This window comes from Panthera tigris, chromosome C1 (genome assembly GCF_018350195.1).
Source record: "Panthera tigris isolate Pti1 chromosome C1, P.tigris_Pti1_mat1.1, whole genome shotgun sequence".
Lineage (NCBI taxonomy): Eukaryota > Metazoa > Chordata > Mammalia > Carnivora > Felidae > Panthera > Panthera tigris.
In genome coordinates this window covers 125,933,591-125,957,353 of record NC_056667.1, presented here as the reverse complement: position 1 = coordinate 125,957,353, position 23,763 = coordinate 125,933,591, and the positions used below count along the sequence as shown (strand labels likewise).

The following is a 23,763-nucleotide window of genomic DNA, read 5'->3' as shown; positions in this document are numbered from 1 at the left end:
CCCTATTACATCAGGAGGAATATAATGTTAGCTTGTCCTGTTACTGGTGATGTTAAATTTGGTCACTTAGTTAAGGTAGAGTCTGCAGGTTGTAAACATACCTTTCCTCTTTATAATTAAAGATTATCAGAAATTGAAGAATAACTTGCTCAGTAGCAGTCTTTCATCCAATAGGATTTTGTCATATATTCTTGATCTTTATAAGAATCTGTTATTACATTACTGGTTGCAAATACTGATTTTATACTTTTAAGAAAATATTAACTTTATAAAAGATTAGTTACCCCTAAGATGTCTCTTGTTTATGGTAATCATTTGCTCTTCCTCTTCAGAATGTTTTAGGAAGTATGTAAGAGAATTAGGCTCAAATGTATTCACCTTTAAAGGTCAAGTATTTAAAAAGGCATGTAAGAGCTAAGGCAACACAAAGTTAAAGTTTATCAGGAATGTCAGTGATTAGATCTAGACAATTAAATTTCTGTTATTAGTCCCATAGTTGCCCTAGTTCCTATAATTCAGTTGGGAATTAGGTTTTTACCTTCTAACTACAGTTAAACAAGATGTTAGTAGAGTCACTGTGCTTCAGTCTTTGCAGAGGATGTTGAGCATTCTAAGAAGTACAGTATGAAACTTGAGCTGCAAGCAAAAAATTAAATTCATTAATTCATTTCTTTTACTGAGGATTTATTCTTGAAAGTTTCCTTTGTTACCTGACCTTGTTGGCCTATTTTAAGCACATTTTTTTTTTTTAATTTTTTTTTAACGTTTATTTATTTTTGAGACAGAGAGAGACAGAGCATGAACAGGGGAGGGGCAGACAGAGAGGGAGACACAGAATCTGAAACAGGCTTCAGGCTCTGAGCTGTCAGCACAGAGCCCGACGCGGGGCTCGAACTCACGGACCGTGAGATCATGACCTGAGCCGAAGTCAGACGCTTAACCGACCGAGCCACCCAGGCGCCCCTTAAGCACATTTTTAAGACATTGTAAGAAACCTTTCTAAATCTGTTTCACTATTTATTTGTGTTGAACACTTACAGGATACAAAGCTGACTTACTAATTAATGATAATAGTATCATTAATGGTAATTAATGGTGTAGTATCCAAAAGAAATATTGAAGGTTCTGTGTCTAATTAGCTAGTTGTAGTTTGTTCCTAAATGAAAGGTTCATTTTCTGTGTATGTTCTTTCCCTTCAGAACTTACTTAATGGTAATAAAACTATATAGTTTAGTGGTGCCTGGGTGGCGCAGTCATTTAAGCATCCTACTCTTGATCTCAGCTCAGGTCATGATCTCACAGTTTGTGAGTTTGAACCCTGCGTCAGGCTCTGCGCAGATGGTGCAGAGCCTGCTTGGGATTCTTTCTCTCCTCTCCACCCCTCCTCCGCTTGTGTGTGCACTTTCTCTCTCTCTCTCTTTCAACATAAATAAACGTAAATTTTTTTTTTAAAAAACTATACAGTTTAAAATATTTTTAATTGTGATTTTTCACTAATTCAGAATTACTTGAATTTATGTCCTAAAATTTTCCAAAGCTCAAAGACAAATAGAATCATGTGAAACATTATCATCCATGTTTACAAATGGATTTATCCCTATCTTTCTGACTAGTAGAAATACTCATTTTAATTTTTTAGCCACAGTTAAAGTGGGTTCTTTCATTATTCTGCATTTTAGTTTGTCCATCTGTTTCATAACAAGAGCCTTTATTACAGTTTTTAAGAAAAGCTGCCTTGAATCTATGTTTCTCATAAGTAACAAAGATTTCATCTGAGAAAAAATCATTTGTATCCTTTGATAAAAGCAGTAACCATTTATGTCAAAGTCAGGAACTTGGATATTTGTTTTGGAATACTCAGGCTAGTACTTGATTTTTGCTTCTTACACAAGCCTGGATACCAGAAAGTAAAGGGCATGGTAAAGGGCATTGTCTTTCATGACCCTGAACTACTTTGAAGCACCCTAGTCATTTCTTTTATAGAATGCCAATTTAGGTTTGCCTTGTTTTCTCATTAGAAATTAGATTAAGATTATGCATTTTTTTTTTTTTTTTGCAAGAATACCTCTGTAGTGAAATTATACCCTTTTCAGTGCATCCTATCAGGGTACACATAATATTGCTATGTTTTATAACCAGTGATTTTTATTTTGAATACTTGATTAAGGTCGTGTCTGTCATGTTTTTCCTATACAGCTACTATTTTCCCCTTTGTAATTAATAAGTATCCTATGGGGAGGCATTCTGACTTTGAAAACATCTTGTTTCTCATCATAATTTTGCTAATTTTAGCATCCATTGATACTTCTTACATGCAATAATTATTACAATGCTGTTTACCTAAGTGTGATTTTCATTTCCCTCTTCTAAGGCTTACTGGAATTCCATGGTAAGAAAGCACTGTCCCTTCTCCACCTTTACTTATATATTTATTTTTATGTATGAATATCTGAATATTATTTTATTCTGTGAGTTTTAATCCAATACCTGCATTTTAAAAATTACTTTCTGGTACCACATGATGTTCCAGGTTCATCTTTTATTTCCTGGGTCCCAGCCTCAGACAAAACCATTTCTCCAAGGATCCATGTTTTCCTTTTTCTGGAAATAGTATTTAGAGAAGGTCTGGGCACTCATTTGCTCACTGTGACTAGTGTCTCAGGGCTCTTTGTCCCTCTCAAGAGAGAGCTAGGACATACAGATTCATACATCTATGTTTACTTCTGTATTTCTGCATCTGTATATATATTAAATCATGGGTTCACACGGATACGTCCAACTCCAGTGAAAATCAGGGTTCATTCTAGACTATTCCTTGCACAATTTCTAAGTGCTTTATCCAACAGTCAGAAATCATACTTTTCATTATCTATGATATATTCACTTAGTTGTTCAAACTCAGTATACACAAAAGATAGTTTCAGAACTCCTAACCAATACCCCTGTAAGAAACACATTTACTAAACAGCACTTTGTTCTTTTTGTCTTTAGAGTACATAATCAAAGTACTCTTTTCCAAGTTACTTAGTTCCTTTCTTCCCTACTCATGTCAATGTACTTGTTTTATTCATTTCTAATACAGTGAGGTTCATTGCTAGGATTTGTATTCCATTCTGGAATACCTATTTCCCTACCTGCCCAAAAACACACACTGAGTTGATTTTTATTTATTTTTTGGAGTGCATCTGAAAAATTAAGAATCCTAAGAGTCAGAGTTATAAAAATCTTTCTACCTCATTCCCACCCATTCCCTATAGGAAACCAATTTCGTTAGTTTTTGATTTATCATTCTTGTATTTCTTTTTGCACAAATAAGCAGATACATGTATACACATCTCTCTCCTTACACAGAGAGTAGCACAGTTTACAGATACTTTTGTACTTTCTTTTTTTTCCCCACTTAATTGCAGCATAACAGTTCACAGATACTCCTCATTCTTTCTTACAGCTGCACAGTACTCTATTGTGTACCATAAATGATGCAGTCATTCTCCTGTATGGACATTTCAATATTTTGCAACTACAAACACTCCTAAAATGAGTAAATTTGTGCATATGGAGGAGTTATTTTCAGAGATTCCTACATGTGGGATTGTTGGTTTAAAAGTGTATATGTATTTATTAGGGATTGTCAGTCGCCTTCCAGGAGAAGCGCTATGCCAGTCTGCATTTCCGCCAGGAGTATATAATAAGGGTGCCCATTTCCCAACAGTCTTGCAAGAGAATGTGCTGTCATTCTTTTAAATTTTCATCAATCTGATCAATAAGAAATGTTATCTCAATGCTGTTTTCATTTGTATTTTTCTAATTTTAGTGAGATTAAACTTTTTTAAATTTATTTTTTTAATGTTTTTATTTATTTTTGAAGGAGAGAGAGAGACAGAGCATGAGCGGGGGAGGAGCAGAGAGAGAGACACACAGAATTTGAAGCAGGCTCCAGGCTCCGAGCCGTCAGCACAAAGCCCAATGCGGGGCTCAAACCCACAAACTGTGAGATCATGACCTGAGCTGAAACCAGACACTCAACCAACTGAGCCACCCAGGCGCCCCAAACTTTTTTTTTTTTTAATTTAAGGATCAGATTTATATTGTTTGTAAGCTGTCTTTCAGGTCTTTTCCCCATTTTTCTATCATGTCTTTGATCCTTTGTCTCTCAACATATGCAGATATATATATATATTTTTTCCTTTAATTATTAAGAGTTCTTTACTAGCCTTTTGCCTGTGGTATATGTTGACAGTATTTTCTCCTACTAGTTTTACAGCTGTTTTTCAAGTTTTCCCATAGTGGTTTTTGACATGCAAAATTTTCTTATTTTTATGAAGTCAAATTTTACTGCTTCTGGACTTTTGAGTCATAGCAAGCAAGTCTTTCCATACACCATAGTTAAACAAGAAAATCTCATGTTTCTTCTAGTACTTGTATAATCTCTGTCTTGGTCTTTCTCTCTTTTGAAAAGTTATCAATTTGAATTTTATTATTATTTTGGTAACAGCTTTAATGATATATAAATCATATACCATACAGTTCATCCATTTAAAGTATCCAATTCATATGGTTTTCAGTATATTCAGAGTTGTACAACCACCACCATTACCAGCTTTATAACATTTTCATCACCTTAAAGACAAACACCGTACCTTTTAACAGGCACTCCCCTTTACCCCAAATTCTCTCAACCTCTGGCAACCACTCACTTACTCTCTGTTGCTCTAATTTGTCTGTTATGGACATTTCACATAAATAGACTAATAATACAATCTGTGGCCTTTTCTAACTGCCTTCTTTCACTTAGAATGTTTTCAAGATTCTTCCATGTGATACCATGTAAGTATCAACACTTTCTATTGCCATAACATTTCATTGTATGGAATAGATCACATTTTGTTTACCCATTTATCAACCGAGACATTTGTGTTGTTTCTACTTTTTGGATATTATGAATAATGCTATGTTCATCTGTATAAACACTTTTACATTGAATTTATTCTTGTGCAAAATGATTTATCTCTTTCCAAACAAACAGCTACCCAGGTATCCTAATACCACTTATTAAGAAGTCCTTTTCTACCCGAGTGATATGAAATGTCCCCTTTATTATTTCCACTTGTATCTTGGTTTGTTTCTGGGCTTCCTATTTGTTTGCTCTGTTTTATTCATGTGGCAGTAGGACACTTTTTAATTATAGAAGTTTTATAATAGTACATGTTTTAATGACTGATAGGGGAAGTCCCTCCTGGCAGTTTTTTTTTTTTCCTCCTTTTTTCAGTCTCTTCCTGGCTATTCTTTGTTTTTACATATAACTGAGTAGCAATTGTCTACCTTCATTTTAAAATAATTTCTTAGTACTTTCCCTGGGGCTGCATTAAATTTAGAAACTAAGTAAGAAGAATTGACATCTTTATAATGTAGAGTTGTCCTATTCAAGTCTACCACTGTAACCTTCAAAAATGTTAGGAAATTATTCTCATATAGGTTTTGCACAATTTTTAAAAAGTTTATTCCTAAGTATGTAATCTTTGTTGTTATTGAAAAAGAACATTAATTGGTTGTTTGTGTATATGAGGCCAAGTTAATTTTATATACTGCTATCTTACTGAATTGTTTACTGTTTTAGTTTTACCTGTGATCCCCGAGGGTTTTCTAGCTATTACTACCATTTAAAATGCAAATAGAATTTTGCTTCTTTACCCATTCTCATGCCTCTGATAAATTTCTTAACTAATTATATTTGTTAATATTTCCATCACAATGCTGAATATTAGTGGAGATAGTAGGCACTCACCTTGTTTTCATATATTGTGGAAATACCACTAGTATTTCGCATTAGATAAACTTTCCGGCTTTAGGACTAAGGATTTTTTTATTATTTAGAAAAGGGTCCTGTAATTTGTATTTCCTTGAGTGGGTATGTTTGTTTTATTTTTATCATGAATAGGTGTATTTTTTAAAACAATTTTTGCTTATTTTCATTTTTTTAGAATCTTCAGCAGGCTCCATGCTCAGCACTGAGCCCGACATGGGGCTCAATCCCATGACCCTGGGATCATAAACTGAGCTAAAACCAAGAGTCAGAGGCTTAACCAACTGAGCCACCCAAGCACTCTGTGAACTTTTTTGGGGAAGCTTTTTCAGTATCAATGGAGATACATGATTTTTCTCCTCAAATTATTAAAATGGAGTATCATATTGATAGATCCTAATACTGAACCATCTCTGCATTCCTGAAATAAATCTCATAGGATCATGACATATTACCTAATAATAACAATGATATTATTTAGTACTTTTGTTTCAATATTCATAAGGGGTATTGATTTGTAGTACTTTTCTTTTTATTTTTTACTGTTCTCATCAGGTTAAGAACCAATCCATTTGCTCCATAAAAGGAATTAGGAAGTTATCTATAATTTTCAGTGCTCCGGAACAATTTATATAGCAGTATATAAAGGTTTGAAGATTCAGTAGAATTTCTCTATGAAACTTGGCTGATGCTTTTTCGGGATAATTTCTTAATAACATTCTTTATTTCTTCTGTGGAAACTAGTCTGTTTAAAATTTCTCACTTAATTTTGGTAATTTGTATTTCCCCAGAATATTATTCATTTAGGCTTTCAAATTAATTGATATGAGGTTTAAGTAGTCTCTTATGAATTTCAAAATTAAAAAAAATTGTTTTCAATGGTTATTTTCATCCTTATTTTGCAAATTTTTGCTTTATTCTTCTACACAATCAAGTTAGCTAGTAATGTCTATTTTAGCAATTAAAAAATTCACAATATAGATTAATTAGGTCCACTGTTTCTCTATTCTCTACCTCATTAATTTCTTTTATCTTTGTCATTTCCTTCCTGTGCTCTCTTCAGGTTTACTCTATTGTTTGTTCAGATTCTGTTTTGAGGTGGAAAGTGAATTTACTTACTCCTATTTTTACAGATGAATCTGTCTACTGCTATGAATTTTCATCTGAACACTATTTTATTAGGATTATTTACAGATACCTATTTTAATGATGCTCTCTCTGTCAATATTGCAAATTCCAGATATTTCAGCCAACTGTTTTTTTTTTTTTTTGTTCTGGGGGGAGAAGTTATCATGAATCCTGAAGTTTTGTGGTTCTCTGTTCTTGCTGGATTCTGAACTTCCTACTTGTGCTTCTACCATTTCTTCACCACCCAACTGCCAAAGAAGACATCTCCCTTCCTTATGTGCCTTTTTCCTCCACTGAAGCTAGACATTTTGAAAGCTGCCACTCCAAATTGTATGTATTTTTAAATCCTTCTCTACTCCGATGTGAATCCTTTTTTTTTTCTTTTAGAATTTTTAGAGTGCACTTAGCCTTCTTTCTGGCTGACTGTTTAGATCAAGTTAGTTCCTCTCTCCATTTTGCCCCTCATCCTTTTTTTTTGGCCTTTGCTTGCCACAAAAGTTGTGTAGCAGGCAGAAAAGGAGTAGGAGAGTTCATATGCTTGATTTGGTATTTTTTCTTTTTACTTAAAGTTATTTTGAGGCTTAAATCTCTCAATTTACGCTATGTCTTCAAGTTTTGTATATTTTTCTCCTTATATTTTTTCCAAGGAAAATTGGGAGACAGTAGTTAGATGGCCACCAATGTCTTCAGGGGAAGCCCTCCTGACCTTTATTTTTTCTAAAAACTTCACTGAGACAGAATTCACATACCATATTATTTGCCCATTTAAAGTGTACATTTCAATAATTTTTAGTATATTCACAGAATTGTGTAGCTACCACCACAATTTTAGAACATTTTCATCACTTCATAAAGAAATCCTGTACAGTTTAACTATTATCTCCTAATCCATGCAACCCCCACCCAGACTAAATAATCACTAATCTACTGTCCATAGATTTCCCTATTCTGCACATTTCATATGAATTGTTATTTGTAGTTGATAGACATTTTGGTTGTTTCCATCTTTTGGCTATCACGAACATGCTGCTAATGAACATTCACGTACAAGTTTTTTTGCGTAGACACACGTTTTCATTTCTATCGGCTATATACCTAGGAGTCTAATTGTTGGGTCAAATGGCAACTCTACTATCCCAAATGGCTGTACAGTTTTACATTCCCACTAGCAGTGTAGGAGGGTCCCAATTTGTTTCTGTCCTAGCCAACATTTATCATCTGTCTTTTTGATTAGAGCCATCTCAGTGGGTATAAAGCACTATCTCACTGTGCTTTTAATGTGAATTTCCCTTGATGGCTAATGACGTCGGGTACTTTGCCATGTGTTTATTGGCCACAGGTATATCCCCTTTGGAAAAATGTCTATTCAGATCATTTGCCCATTTAAAAATCAGGTTATGTGTCTAATACTGAGTTGTAAGAATTCTTTATATGCATTTTCCATATACAAGTCCCTTATTAGGTAAATATTTTCAAATATTTTATCCTTTTCTATGGGTTTTCTTTTCACTTTCTTAATGGTGTCCTATAAAATACAAAACTTTCTGACAAAATCCAATTTATCTGTATTTGACACATTTGAAAAACAATTACCAACATTTTATACTCCTCATTAACTAAAAATATATATTAATTCTAGCAATTCTGGTAGTATGGACATGTGTTAAAGAACAATGTATGGTCATCTTTGGGCTCAAGAGAAATAAGTCAAAGAAGGCTAATAAGGTTATATTGACTTTTCTGAGGGGTAGAAAGGCAGTTTTTGATAAACTCATTGCGTAAACGAGTCTTCCAGAAGTAAATTTGGCCCCAAAAGACACACACATCAAAAACAGTTTTGAAAATGAGACAGCAAAGCCTAATCAAAGACCAAAGGACCTAGGATAATGAAAATGTACATCTGATGTCATGCAAGAGCAACAAGACTTCTGGTAATACTGGTGAAAAGCTTTATTGTAGATCTCAACAGCAGTGTCTGAGAATTACTTAATTTTTTTTTCTCATTTTCTCATGCTCATTTCTGCAACTTTGGGAGAGCCAGACAGCTGTGAGGGGAAAATGATTCTTGCCCTAGGTGTGGGATATACACTATAATCAATAAAAGTTTTATTCTGCAAAGAAGTTTTCTGTCCATTTGGGTATATGAACCAGTTTTCCTAGTGTTTATCATCCCCTTCTTAACTAACAAAATTAAGTTAAACAAAATAAATTTCCCAGAGGCTGGTTAAAATGCAGCCATCTAATCACTTAACCACAAACAAATAAAAGATCATTTTTTTTTGCCAAGCATATGGGCCCTAGTACTATTTGCTTATGTATTCCTAAATTATAGAAACACTGAAGAAAATGCTTTACGACTGGACACCACGTTCACCATTCAGGTCACTTAACTTGTATATCAAATAACAAAGAATTAATCCAGAGATCAATTGGTGGAGCACAAACTTAAGTGGCAGAGAATAAGGATAATTTAGTTGCTTACATTTTAAAATGACTCATCTCAAATACCCTACTAAATGAAACCGCTATTGATAATCAATAGATTCAAATTTATTAGCTGAAGAACAGATTCTTCTAATTCTTGGACAAAAACAAGAAAAGGACCATGAATTAAGGCTTAAAAAGGGTTTACTATGTAACAGGTAGGTTCTAAGCATTCCCTTTGAGGCAAGTAATAGAAGTATCCTTATTTTAGAGTTGAGAAAAGTTTAGGTAAGTAGGTTTAGGTTTGCCCAAGGACACACAACTAGTGAGTGGTAAAGCAAGGATTTTAAATGAGTAGTCTGGCTGTAGAGTCTATGTGCTTAATCACTTTGATAGATCACCTATTTCTCTGTGATAGTGTAATTTTTAAATAGTCTTCTACATTCATAATTGGTTTAACTGGCAAACATTACCATCTATTCTTATTTCTTTCTTGTCGAACAGAGTAGGTCAAGTCTGGTTCATATACTCTAGAATATAAAGCCAGTAAAAATTCAAACAAACAAACAAACAAACAAAACCCCACAACACAGCATCCATGGTAAAGTCTGCAGAACTTGGTAAGTGACTGGATTGGGGGAGACAGAGAAAATAAATGTGATGCTCAAGTTTCTGGCTTAAGCAACTGGTTTTATAAAGTTGAGGTTTGTTATGATCATGATTTGCTGTCCCTTTGCACGTTCTTTGGCTTTCATGGCAGGGAAATCCCAGAACTGAACTGTCAGACCTCTTACCTACCTGAGCTGGTTCCCTATGTGGAAACTGTTCTCCTAGCAACAAGGAGGTAGGTAACTCCTTATTCCCTCATCTCTTTCTTCTAACAGGTCACCAATATTCCCTTTGAATAGGGGGCTCTTTTAAACAGTGAAAATATAAATTTAAAAAGAGAGTGAAAAAAAAAAAAGAGAGACAAAAAAACGATACCCAGAAATAAACTCTGAATTGAGACCAGTAGATGATTCTTAGGCATGGTTTAGCCTTTCAGTGAGAAGGAGCTGTTATGAATACCTTATCAGTTTAGACATTTAATTAAAAAAAAAAAGAATTTATTTTTTTAAAGGGAAGATATAATAGCTGCATCCTGATATACTCAGGGACACTGCCCTGCTGGTGTCATCAGGTTTACCATTCTTGGCAGTACTTCAGGCGACAGTGAGCCCCTAACCCCCTGCCTGCAGTAATAGAAAGATTACATTGTACGGGTCACAAGAAAAGCTTGTGTATGTGCATGCGTACACACAATATAATTATCTATCTCTGGGAATAAATCAAGCCACTGTAAATATGACTCCGGAGTTTAACAGCACCCAAAGTCTATGAGTGAGTATACTGGGCCATAGCTGGACCAAGTCTGTAAAGAGAAGCAGGACTGCTAAACTATAGCAGGGATTACCAGACAATGGGCTGCAGATCACTGAGACACTGCTGAGTTACAGCAAGATCTATATCCCAAGCATGTCACTACTGACTTTTCTGAAATTAAAAATAGATTCTTTTATACTTGCAAAAGTTGAGAACATCATCTTAAAAGTAAGCACTAGAGCCAGGAGTGCCAATACCAACAAGGGAGAAACCATTTTGCTCAGGCTTACATATTTGATTGTTTCCTTCCCTACAACAGGTATATTCCTATGAGACCATCCAACCAACCACCCTGCTTACCAAACAACCTTCTAATTAGAATTTGGCTAGGTCATGCAGGTTATCCTGGAGAGAATGTGTGGGTAATGCTGACTGAAGCAGAACTCAACTTTAATCAATTAATAATCTGACACCTGGATTTATTCATTCTCTGTAAACTTTATTAACATATATGACCTGAGTACTTGCTTTACTTTATGTGAGTAAAGCAAAAGCAAAAACAAATTTATGAGTTTCCAAAGTTGAGGTCCCAACACTAGCATTGGCATCTTGTGAGGTCTGGGGAGTACCACTCATACTCCTGACTTCTGCTCTTTCTATAGAGGCAACAGGCAAAATATTATCAAGAGCTTTACACATATCCTAGGACAGTATTCAAAAACAACTGCCCAGTTTACAAAAACAGAAAAAAGAAATCTAGTATTCTACTTCCTTAAATAGTGTTTCCAGCTTAGGGAGAGTGGATGTTGAAGAGAACCTTTCAGATAAAATGAAACTCAAGAGTGATACCTGAATCATAAATTATTTAAGAAAGTGTTCAATTTCACTATTTGTATATTTGCAATTAAATTTCATGGGCCAAGAAACTAATTTATTCTTATTGTTGAACCTACAAAGAATCTTCAGTTAGTCCTGTGCGATAGTTTGTGATAACATAAGTTAAATACTATTAAAGGATATTTTTAACTTTGCAAAAAAAACAAACAAAAAAATGGATATACCCATGAAAAATAAGCAAGGAAATAAATAGGTATTTCACAGCAAAGAAATTAAAGATTTTTGATTAAAGAAAACCAGTTTCAGAAAATAGCAGCACTTTCACTGGCAAGGACAGAAAAGAACTCTGCCAAGTGCAGGGAGGGCCCAGAAAAATGGGGACTTTCATACACTGTTGGTGGGAGTGAAAAATGGTCCAAAAGCTTTGGAGGTTAAATTCAGCAGTATATATCAAAAACCGTAACTGAACATATCGTTTGATCCAGGAAGACTACTTAGAGGAATTTTATCCTAAAGAAAAAACTACAACATATATCATAGTACAATTTAAAAAAGTGAAAAACTGTACACACTGCAGGACTGGCCGGGCAAATGTAAATACATTCAATAAGCTGGAGAAATTCCTTTATTGGCAGCCTTGATGACAGTGATACATATAGGTGTAAAAAAAAACCAGACCAAAAAACAGCATGTACAAAATAATCTGATTCTTTGTTAAAATAAAACAAGGAATTAGTTATTAATTTAGTGATAACCACTTGGCCAAGAAATGCAAAAAATACATTTTCTAAAGCCGGGAAGGATACATACCAAATGTTAACAATGGTTTTCTCTGGATAATAATAGTTTTTAGTGGCTAGTTTTCATTCTTTTTATTTGTATTTCCCTACTGGTCTTCTAAAATGTATATTAGATATTTGTTTATAAAAATATTAATAAAAACCTATATGCTATTATCTATACTTGTGGGAAATGTGACTCTTTCAGACTCACCTTATTGTCCTCTCAAAAATATGTTGCACATAGTTAGTAAGCAACTGTCCACAGCTACCTTACTGCTGAGGTAGAGATACAAAATATAAACGGAAACACACAATAAAGAGCCAAATGGTAAGCATTAACAATTATTTTAAGGCTAGTACTACGTAGCTAGCTTATTTTAATGATTGGTCTTTGTTCTCTGTACCAGAGTTATAAAAGTATTCCACTTGGCTATGGGTACTTTCTCCACCCAGCCTCAGTTTATTTTAAAGATAGTTATGGCTAATATTTATTGAGTGCTGAAAAAGTAACTGTTATGATTTTATATCAATTACCTTGCCCCCAATTTAAGATAGCTAACAAAGTGCCAAAGAGTGTACCATAAAATCACTCTCATGGAAAGGAAGACATATGTTAACTATCAAAACAGCTAATACAGATACCTCATTGAGGATTGAGTCTGAGTGTTAAAGCAGTAGGGGCAAAAGGAGAACAAGACAGACATGTAGTTCTCATTCTCCGAAAATGAGAAAATGTGCCAAATCCTTCAGAACAGACCGAATTTTTCTTTCTTTAAATTAAAAGGCAATTCGAATACTTCCTTTGGCAGAGCATAAAGAAAAATTAGATTATATGACCCCTACACAACGATGACACATTCATGAATTATTCTCCTTGCTAAGGATTCAGGGTAGCCAAGTATCGCCCTGTAGACTACTTGCTGTTGTAAGGGATAAATGAAGGAATCAGGTTGTTTATCAGCCAAAACAGCCAAAACACTTGAATACAAGATATTTCTACCAATCACTGCCATAAGAGAATGACAGAGAAGATGACCATATAATTTTCTGTCCAAACTAGAAAGAGTGAAAGGGGGCATATTATTTTTTTAATAAGGCAATAGGTGTAAACTGGTACATATGGTCACCCTAGTTACCAACCTAACAGCAAGCGGTAAGGGAAGAGATAAAAGGAAGAGCTCATTTCCACAAGAAATTAAATAAAATGAATAGTGAACACTTACTGCAGTTGAAATAGGAAGTTTACTTTTCTTAAGCTGAATTTGCCTCAGCCATACAAGGTTAGTTTATTAAACATTCTTGGCTTTGAAAAGATAGATGCTAAAATATAGCACTAAGGTTGAGACAAAAAGGTGAAAACACCTAGCCACTTAGAATCTCAACTGTTCAACTGTTCAGGTCATCTTCAGGAACCTGAAGGTGTAAATAAACCTTAAATGGAAAGTTTTATGAAACTAAGGAGATGAACTTTTTCAAAAGTCTAGATATTCTAAGTGATCTCCCAATTTTCAACAAATTGTATAAAAACTGGTAAATGTGAGGTCAATCTCCAGCAAAATTATAAACTGAATTATTAGAAGAAAATCAACTAAAAAAAAAACAGAAGAAGAAAACACCACACGATCTCTAATTACTAAGAACTGGCAAGGACAGAGTAAATCATATAATAATAACCACGTTTTTTGCTAGAATACTATAGTAGACTATATGCTTTAGGATTTCAAATAAGTTAATGACCAAATATGCTATGGACGCTTTGGGGATGATGGTCAAAGATAGCTAGAAAGATCAAATATAAAAGCTAATATTCACTTTTGGACTAATTGTTTAAAGTCCACAAACCTTAAAAATCTGTTATTTCAGACTCTCCCAAACCCTGGATGCCTTATTTCCACAAACAGCCACTAGGCATCCTCTGTGAAGATAAAGAAATAAAACTGATAAAAGACGAATTTCATTATAAACATTTTACCATATGATGTCTGATGGCCCATTCCTCTTTAAAATGAAATATCCTCAATTTCTTTAATCATTTTCTCTGATATGGTTTCTAGACTTTTGGTCTAGCCATCCTGGTGACCATTCTTCTAAACTAACTTTGTCAATTTTTCTTTTAGAACTTGGTTACCTTTAACTGAATAGATGTGTCCACAATGGTTGTCAATACTAGAAAGATATCTGCACTAAACAAAAGCAATGGCTACAAGTGGATTAATTTATCAATTATCACTTTACTGTTTTATACAAAGTCGACAGTTTTTTCTCATGAACTGAATCTAATCATCTTACCACTTAAGCAACTGATTTCTTCTTCCTTTTTTTTTTTTTTTTTTAAAGTTTATTTACTTATTTTTGACAGAGACAGAGACAGCATGAGTAGGGGAAGGGCAGTGAGGGAGAGAGAATCCCAAGCAGGCTCCTGTTGTCAGTGCTGAGCCAACGCAGGGCTCGAATTCATGAAACCGTGAGATCACGACCTGAGCTGAAACCAAGAGTTGGATGCTTAACGGACTGAGCCACCCAGGCACCCTAAACAACTTTAAAGCAAACTTTATCTAGAGGCAGAAGTAGAACCAAAAGATAAATGGAATCAAGGATTTGGCTTACAAAAGAGAAAAATTTCTTACATCTAGAGTTGTCCTGTAATGGAACAGGCCATTTCACAGTGTATAAAGTACGGAGATTCCTGATATCAGAAGCATTCTTCAATAATCTGGTGGGGGGTGATCACCTGAGAAGATCACTTGTGTATTAGTCAGGCTAGGCTGTAACAATTAACACCTATAACTCATAGGATTAACAAAAACTTCTGTTTCACTTGCAGTACCCATTTCATACCAGTTAGGTGACTCTCTACAACAGATGTTAGGGCCCGCTGCCCATTTTGTATGTCCTTTGACCCAAAGTGGCTTCTTCATTTTTCAAGATTTATGAAAACTACATAAAACAACCAAAAAGAATGCGTGACAGCAACGGTATGTAGCCTGCAAATCCTAAAATACACACTATCTGCCCTCCATGTAGTGACTCAAGAGATTCATGCTATTTCCACCTTGTGCCTTGCTTCCTTCCCCAAGTGTCTTGGCCATCTCAACACCTACCCTCTGTGACAGTCTCTTCTGCCCACCCTCCTAAATGATTCATGTGGCACCACTTAACTACAACGGGGCTGGGAAGTGTTCTGTTCCTGACATCCAAGGAAGTAGAATAATACTGGTATGGGAAAGCACCACACATCTTCACCACAACTCACTTATTTTATTCTAACGCAAAGATTCCATGGTTCTAAATATTTCAACTATAATTTTCATTTCTAGTATAAATCTTAATGAAATGGTTTTAAAATTGATTTAGAAAGAAATGTATCATATCACAGCTGGTGGTAAAGTAAAAATGCTTTCTGTGTGAGTTAGAACTAAGACAAAGAAACCTAAATAACTTCTGCAGCATGTCTGGATTAAATTCTTTAGTTTACACAGCCTTCAATTTTTAGTATGCCCACAATGTTACTAATGATTCACAAAAACTTGAAATTTTAAACATTAAATTATTTGGAGCAGAAGAATTGATAGGTCTTGCAGAAAAATATGTACATGTACTGACTTTGTAAATAAAAATAAAGTAAGTCCTATGCCATCACTGCAGGGAAAACTTGGTAATTTGGTCATTTCAAAATCTCAACACTTTCCACTGAATTGATTTAATAAGTTATGGAACAGCTGCAAGCTGAATTACACATGATGATAGCAAAATATTTTATAGATTGTTCAGCCATATCTACTGGGCATACTAAACGATGTAAATTGCAGTATCTTTTTTTTTCCTTTCATTTAGCAAGTGAGTATTTCATTACTTGGTATGAAGACTCATTTACACAAACATATCAAGCTTTAAAAACTTAGCTCATAGTTCAAAATAAGTTTTAAAAAAATCCAGATAAGTCAGCATACCTGCATAATAGCAAACTATATAAATACGTTGAAAAAATTTTAAAGCTTACACTAAAGATCAAATGACAGGAAAAGAAAGAAAATTAATTATATCAGAATATGTTACCACATTAGGAAGACTGAAAAATAATTCTAACAGTCTATATCTCACAAGGAAATTAAAACTAAGACTGCCTTTTTATAAGATATTAATAATCAATTATCAATATACATAATGAGGAATAAGGTAGAGAAATTAAATAAGACGAACTAAAACATATAAACTTCTAAACAAAGCTCACTAACATTATTATGAGAAAGCTAAAATCTTGAAATAAATTTTAGTTCCACATTTCAGAAAGATAAAATGCTGTCAGGAATACTTCAAACATTCATTGGGACAGATCTTGCAACCAACTAGTGATAAGAGACAATCAACTACTAAACAACTGTCTAAAATATTAAATTGCAGATAGTAAACAGGCAGATTGTAGTTTTCAAAGGTAGGGAAATGCAAAGGTCAAAAGGACTCAGCACTACTTAAGTATCTAAGTCAAAATCTTATGGAAAAAAATACAGAAATCAAAGAATTCAGAAGAAATACAAGAGGAACCCGGTGATTTTTCTAACATTTCAAAACATTTCAAGGAATAAAATATCAAATATATTAAGGAATGAAAAAAAGAATGACAAGTAACATATTTTGTGAAATCTTGAACACCAGTGATAAAGGGATCTTAGTTTTAAGATTACATTAGGCAAACACTTTGAAAATGGAAGATTAAAATGTAGTGATCTCTTAAGTTTTGTTTAGCTGTATTTTGACTTTCAGAGAAATAAATCTGTAAAGAAAAGCTCTGCTAAAGATGTCAATTAAGAAGGTCATAGTACATAAAAAGAATTCAAAATATTTTTAAAAATGTGACTATCATTTTAAAGGTTTTTAAAATACATTTAGCCACCTTAAAAATAGAAAATACTGACCAAATCATGGACTCTGGTTTGATAATCCTAATGCCCAGTGTGATGGTATTAGGAGGTAGGGTCTTTGGGAAGAGCTTAGGTCATGAAGTCATAATTCATGGAGGTTTCATGAATGGGATTAGTGCTATTATAAAAGAAACCCCACAGAACTCTCTTTTTGTTGAGCTGGTATGCTTTGGATTTCCAAAGCTTAAAATTAAAGAAGCAGAAGACTAATCAGAGATAAAGAGTTCAAAGACCCTTGGTATTGTTTGGGAAGTAAAATTAGACAAAATGATATATTTATGTTAAATATGCACAGTTGCGTGTCTGGGTAGTTTAGTCAGTTAAGTGACCAAATCTTGATTTCAGCTCAGTTCATGATCTCACAGTCATGTGATCTCATGATCATGGGATCAAGCCCCAGGTTGGGCTCCATGCTGGGCATGGAGTCTACTGGGAGTTCTCTTACTCCCACTTCCTTTGCCCCTACCCTGCTCACACAGTCTCGCTTAAAAAAGTAAATATGCATATTAAAAAAGGGTAACTACTAAAATAAATAAATAAGTTCCAAATTAATAAAGCAAAAGTAAAATAAAAGGCACCCCCCCCCCAACCAAAAAAAAATCCAGAAGTAAACCAACAAAAAATACTACCTTAGGGTAACTATGTTGCTCATTGACATTGCAGAACAAGTGGGACAAAGACACTTTTCTCAGACTCCGAGTTCTCGGTCTTTGAGCTAGAGCCAAGTTGGGTTTAAATCCCTGATTAGGAAAGAAAAAAGGCGGAATAAGCCTAGGTTTTAGTCTGTTTTATGTTACTCAATCTTTAAACTGTGGCACTTTTTCTACAACGGTAAAATACATTTCTATATAAAGCTACAGCAATATGATCTAGTTATATAGGTAACTGATAAAATCATAAGATCCAGAGAACCTAAGCAGAGGAATTTTAATAGTTTTTTCCCCTCTGAAATCTAGTGAGTTGCTCCAACATGACAATTTTGATTTTTGGTTGTTTTTTTTTTTTTTTTTTTTAAATATTTTTATTTATTTTTGAGACAGAGCATGAGCAGGGGAGGGGCAGAGAGAGAGGGAGACACAGAATCTGAGGCAGGCTCCAGGCTCCGAGCTGTCAGCACAGAGCCTGATGCGGGGCTTGAACTCACAGACTGTGAGATCATGACCTGAGCTGAAGTCGGACGCTCAACCGACTGAGCCACCCAGGCGCCCCTGATTTTTGTTTTATTAAAGAATTTGTTAATGATTCTGTCTCTGCAACTAAGAAGGAACTTAAGTTTCTTGTTTTTTCATACCTAGTATTTTACAAAGAACCTGAAATACAGTATGTGTAAGAAATGATTATTCAACTGTTCCTCCTGACCACAAATTACTATGATTTATGTGTCCTATCTTTTAAAAAACTGCTTTATTGAGATATAATTCACATACCATACAGTTTACTCATTTAAAGTGTCTAATTCAAGGCTCACCTTTACCGCAACCAATTTCAGAACATTTTCATTACCTGAAAAAGCAACTCCATTTTCCTTAGCCATCATCCCCTAATTAGGAACTACTAATTTACTCTATGTCTCCAGAGTTTACCTATACATTTCATATACATGGAATCACATTAATATGTGTTTTTTTCTGACTGTTTTCTTTTACTTAGAATGTTTTCAAGATTAATCTATGTTGTAGCAAGAATTTCATTTTTGCTATCATATAATCTTCCACTGTATGGATACACCACATTTTGTTCATTCATCAGTTGATAGACGTGTTGTTTCCACTTTTTCACTATTTCAAATAATAATGTTGTGAACACTCATGTATAAGTTTTCTATGAACTTACATTTTTTCTTTTGGTTATATACCTAACAGTAGAATTCCTGGGTCTATGGTAACTCATGTTCAATCATTTAAATGTTTACCCATTTGAGGAACTGGCAGTTTTTCAAAGCGGCTGGGCCATTTCGATAACCACGGTGGCAGAAGATTCTAGTTTCTCCACATCCTCAGTAACACTTGTTATTATCTGATGTTTTGATTATAGACAATTAAGTATGAAGTGGTACCTCACTGTGGTTTTGATTTGCATTTCCTTGATGGCTGAGGTTGTCTATTTGCTTTTCAAATTCATTCCTGAATGCAACAGCAGGGTTATGTCATCAGCACAAAGGAGGATATGGATCATTTCACATTGTATTAATTTGCTAAGGCTGCTGCAACAAACTACTGTAACTGGGTAGCATAAACAACAGAAATATATTGTCTCATAGTTCTAGAGGCTAGAAGTCCAAATTCAAGGTTGCTGGCAGGTTGGTTCCTTATGAGGGGTCTATTCCAGGAGTCTCTCCTTGACTTTTGATGGCAGTCTTCCTGTTTACATGGTGGTCTCCCTGTATAACCTCTATCTCCAAATTTTACCTTTTGTAAGGATATCAGTTATGTTGGATTAGAAGCTCATCATACTCCAGTAGGACTTCATCTTAACTATTTCTGCAATGACTCTAATTCCAAGCAAGGTTATGTTCTGATGTACCGGGGGTTAGCACGTCAACATAGGAGTTTTACATTGTGGGTGGGGTTACGATTCTACCCATAATAATGTTAAAAAAAAAAATTATGATTTACAAAAGGTGATATGGAAGGAAAGGACATAGCTGTGTCTTAGATTTCCCTTTAAAATTAGATTTTGCTCTGTCAAAATGCCTTTTCCATGGACCACGATTCCTACTGATACAGCTAGGAACATTTTCCAGTAAAACAAAAGCCTCAGATCTTTACTGTTATCAGATGGCTTGGCTCATAAACTGTTCCTCTTCACAGAATTGTAAGGAAGCTAATATAAGTGGAGGTTTTCTTAAAGAAATGTTATTCTTAAAAAAGGATATATTCCAATTTATTTATTTTTTGTTTATTTGAGAGAGAGAGAGCGCGCGCAAGTGGGGGAGAGGGCCGAAGGAAGAGAGAGAGAAACTTAAGCAGGCTCTACACTCAGCACACAACCAGACATGGGTCTTGATCCCATGATCCTGGGATCATGACCTGAGCCAAAATGGAGAGTCAGAGGCACAACCAACTGAGCCACCCAGGCACACCCAGGAACCTCTACATTTCAGAAGTTTCTGGCAGTACATTGGCTTTCAACTTTTTCATCTATTGTTTTATTTTCATTTGTACCTTGGTGAATGTTAATTTCATCTGAAATACAAATGTCTTTCATACAACACTGTTAAGTTTTGAAGACTAGAAACAAAAATGAAAACGTTTTTAAACAAATATTGAACTTCTTCCAGATGTGAAGCTTAAAATATTTATGAAATAGTCAACTGATAAGGACATCAGAATTGTAGTATCAGTATTCCTTAGATGACCGATACTTTCAACCTTAATATGACTTAACTGTAAACTTGGGAAATCCTAAAAGTTTATAATGCATCTTAAAAACGGCTTTACCAATTAAGACAGAATACTAATTTAGACTAAAAATGTGTAATTATAATATGCTCTTAGATTGGTTTATTGACTGAAGAGTAAAGTTAATGTCTTAAAAAACACATACAACATATATATTTTCCAATGTCTAACTCAGTCCTCTGAAAATGTGAAATTTCTGATTTCTGAAATTATATTTCTGATATACAGCTTCAATTGTTGCTGAGGAAAAAAATACCAGTACTCCTCATTATATTATTACTTTGTGAAGCATCTATATTTAGGCTTCCAGGTACATGTACAGCACATTTTAACACAGTTAAGTATCATTAAATAATAACGGCATCTGATTTTTTAAAAGTAGTGCTTAAAACAAAGCCAAACAAATTCATGATATTAACAAAAAACACCTCCAACTCAACAAGAAAATGCCACTAAAAAATGGTCAAAGCACTTAAATAGAAATTTCTCCAAAGAAGGTATACAAAAGATAAGCCGTGAAAAGATGCTCACCATCACAAACTAGGGAAATGCAAAGAAAAGCCACAAAGAGATACCACTTCACACCTATTAGGGTATCTACTATTGAAAGATCAGAAAATAAGAAGTTTTGTGAGAATGTGGGGAAACTAGAACTCCTGCGAATTGTTAGTAGAAACGTAAGACGGTGCAGGCACTGTGAAAAACATCAAGGTGAATCCACAAAAACAGAAAAACAGAATTATTATATGATCTTGTAATTCCACTTCTGAGTATATACCTAAAAAAACTTGAAAGTGGGTTCTAAAAGAGGTATCTATACACTCATGTTCACTGCAGCACTATTCGTAGCAGCCAAAAGCTGGAAACAACCCAAATGTCCAGCAACAGATGAACAAACACACAAAATGTAATATATACATCAACAGAGTATTACTCAGACTTAAAGAAGGAAATTACCTACAATTTTGTTTTTCTTTTTCAAGACTACTTTGGCTATTCAGTGTCTTTTGTGGTTCTATACAAAATTTAGGATTATTTGAGTTCTGTGAAAAATGCTGTTGGTATTTTGATAGGGATTACATTAAATCGGCAGATTACTTTAGGTAGTATAGATTTTAACAATATTTGTTCTCCTGATCCATGAGCATGGAATATCTATCCATTTCTTTGCATCATCTTCAATTTATTTCATCAATTCCAGAGTTCATGTTGTATTATAAACCTGTAGTAATCAAAACAGTATGGTATTGGTACAAAACCAGACATATACATCAATAGAACAGAATGGAAAATTCAGCAATAAGCCCACATTTATATATATGGTCAGTTAGTCTTTGACAAAGGAGGAAAGAATAAGCAATGGGAAAAAGACAGTCTCTTCACAAATGGTGTTGGGGAAACAGGAGAACTACATGCAGAAGAATGAAACTGGACGACTTTCTTATACCATATACAAAAATAAATGCAAAGGGTTAAAGACCTAAATATGAGAGCTGAAACAATTAAAGTCCAAGACAAGCCCAGGTGGTAATTTCTCTGACATTGGCCACAGCAACAATTTTCTAGATATGTATCCTGAGGCAAGGGAGACAAAAGCAAAAATAAAACTGTTGGGGATGCCTGGATGGCTCAGCGGGTTGAGCCTCTGACTTCGATTCAGGTCATGATTTCATAGTTTGTGAGTTCAAGCCCCGTGTCGGGCTCTGTGCTGATAGCTGAGCGCTTGGAGCCTGTTTTGGATTCTGTGTCTCCCTCTCTCTCTCTGTCCCTCCCCTGCTCATGCTTTGTCTCTCTTTCAAGAATAAATAAAAAACATTAAAAAATTAAAAAAAATTAAAACAATGAAATTGTGCCATTTGCAGTAACATGGATGGAGCTAGACAGTATAATGCTAAGCAAAATAAATCAGAGAAAGAAAAATACCATATGATTTCACTCATACGTGGAACTTAAGGAACAAATAAAGTTTAAAAAAAGAGACGACAGACAAACCAAGAAAAAGACTCTTCATGCGACTCTTGATCTTGGCATTGTGAGTTCGAGCCTCATGTTGGGTGTAGAGATTACTTAAAAATAGTATCTTTAAAAAAGAAAGAAAGAAAGAAAGAGAGAAAGAGAGAAAGAGAGAAAGAGAGAAAGAAAGAAAGAAAGAAAGAAAGAAAGAAAGAAAGAAAGAAAGAAAAAGAAAGAAAAGACTCTTCTCTAGAGAGAACAAACTGATGGTTACCAGAGGGGAGGTGGGGGATGGGTGAAACAGGTGGGGATTAAAGAGTACACTTATCATGATGAGCCTTGAGTAACATATAGAATTGCTGAATCACAATATTGTATACCTACAACCCATAGAACAATGTATGTTAACTATACTCAAATTAAAATAAAAACTTAAAAAAAAAAAAGGAAATTCTGACATGTGGATAAACCTTGAGGATATGAGGCTAAATGAAATAAGCCAGTTACAAAAAGACAAATACTGTTATGATTTCACTCGAGGTACCTACAGCAGTCAAATTCATAGACATAGAAAGTAGAAGGCTGGCTGCCAGGAGTTGGGGAATGGGGAATTATTGTATAACGGGTATGAGTTTCAATTCTGCAAGATGAAGAGTTCTTGTGTTGGCTGCACTACATGAATACACGTTACTGAACATTGCTGAACTGTACACTTAAAAATAGGTAAGATGGTAAATTTTATGTTACATGTATTTTACTACAATAAAAAACAAAACCAAAAACCTGCCAACCACTCACAGTTTCAATATATTTCTGTTGCAGGTTTAGGATTGCATACAAACTCATGAAGAGAGTACACATTAAATACACACATACATACACACAAACATACACACACGCCATATTCCAATGAGATACTGTATTGGTGTATAACTAGAGAGTGTAATTTTACACAAACACACTGAACCTTGAACAACACAGGTTAGGGATACTGACCCTTGCACAACTGAAAATCCACACATTAACTTTTAACTCCCTCAAAACTGAACTACTAATAACCTACTGCTGACTGAAAGCATTACCAATGACATAAACAGTCCATTAACACATATTTTGTACATTATATGTATTATATACTGTATTCTTATAATAAA

The 23,763-nt window shown here is 34.4% G+C and overlaps 1 protein-coding gene across 19 annotated transcripts in view; it reads right to left on the bottom strand.

The window, feature by feature from the left end:
* Positions 1-23,763, bottom strand: part of R3HDM1 (R3H domain containing 1) — a 203,492-nt gene that overhangs the window by 151,716 nt on the left and 28,013 nt on the right. For 14 of the 19 annotated variants that reach the window (XM_042994336.1, XM_042994335.1, XM_042994332.1 and 11 more), the window contains exon 2: positions 17,885-17,995. The exons of 2 other annotated variants lie outside the window; for them this stretch is intronic. The gene's annotated coding sequence lies outside the window, so the exon portion shown is untranslated. Of the gene's footprint in view, positions 1-538; positions 637-14,178; positions 14,252-17,884; positions 17,996-23,763 lie in introns of all 19 variants that reach the window. 3 more of the 19 variants (XM_042994338.1, XM_042994340.1, XM_042994339.1) reach the window with 3 other exon arrangements.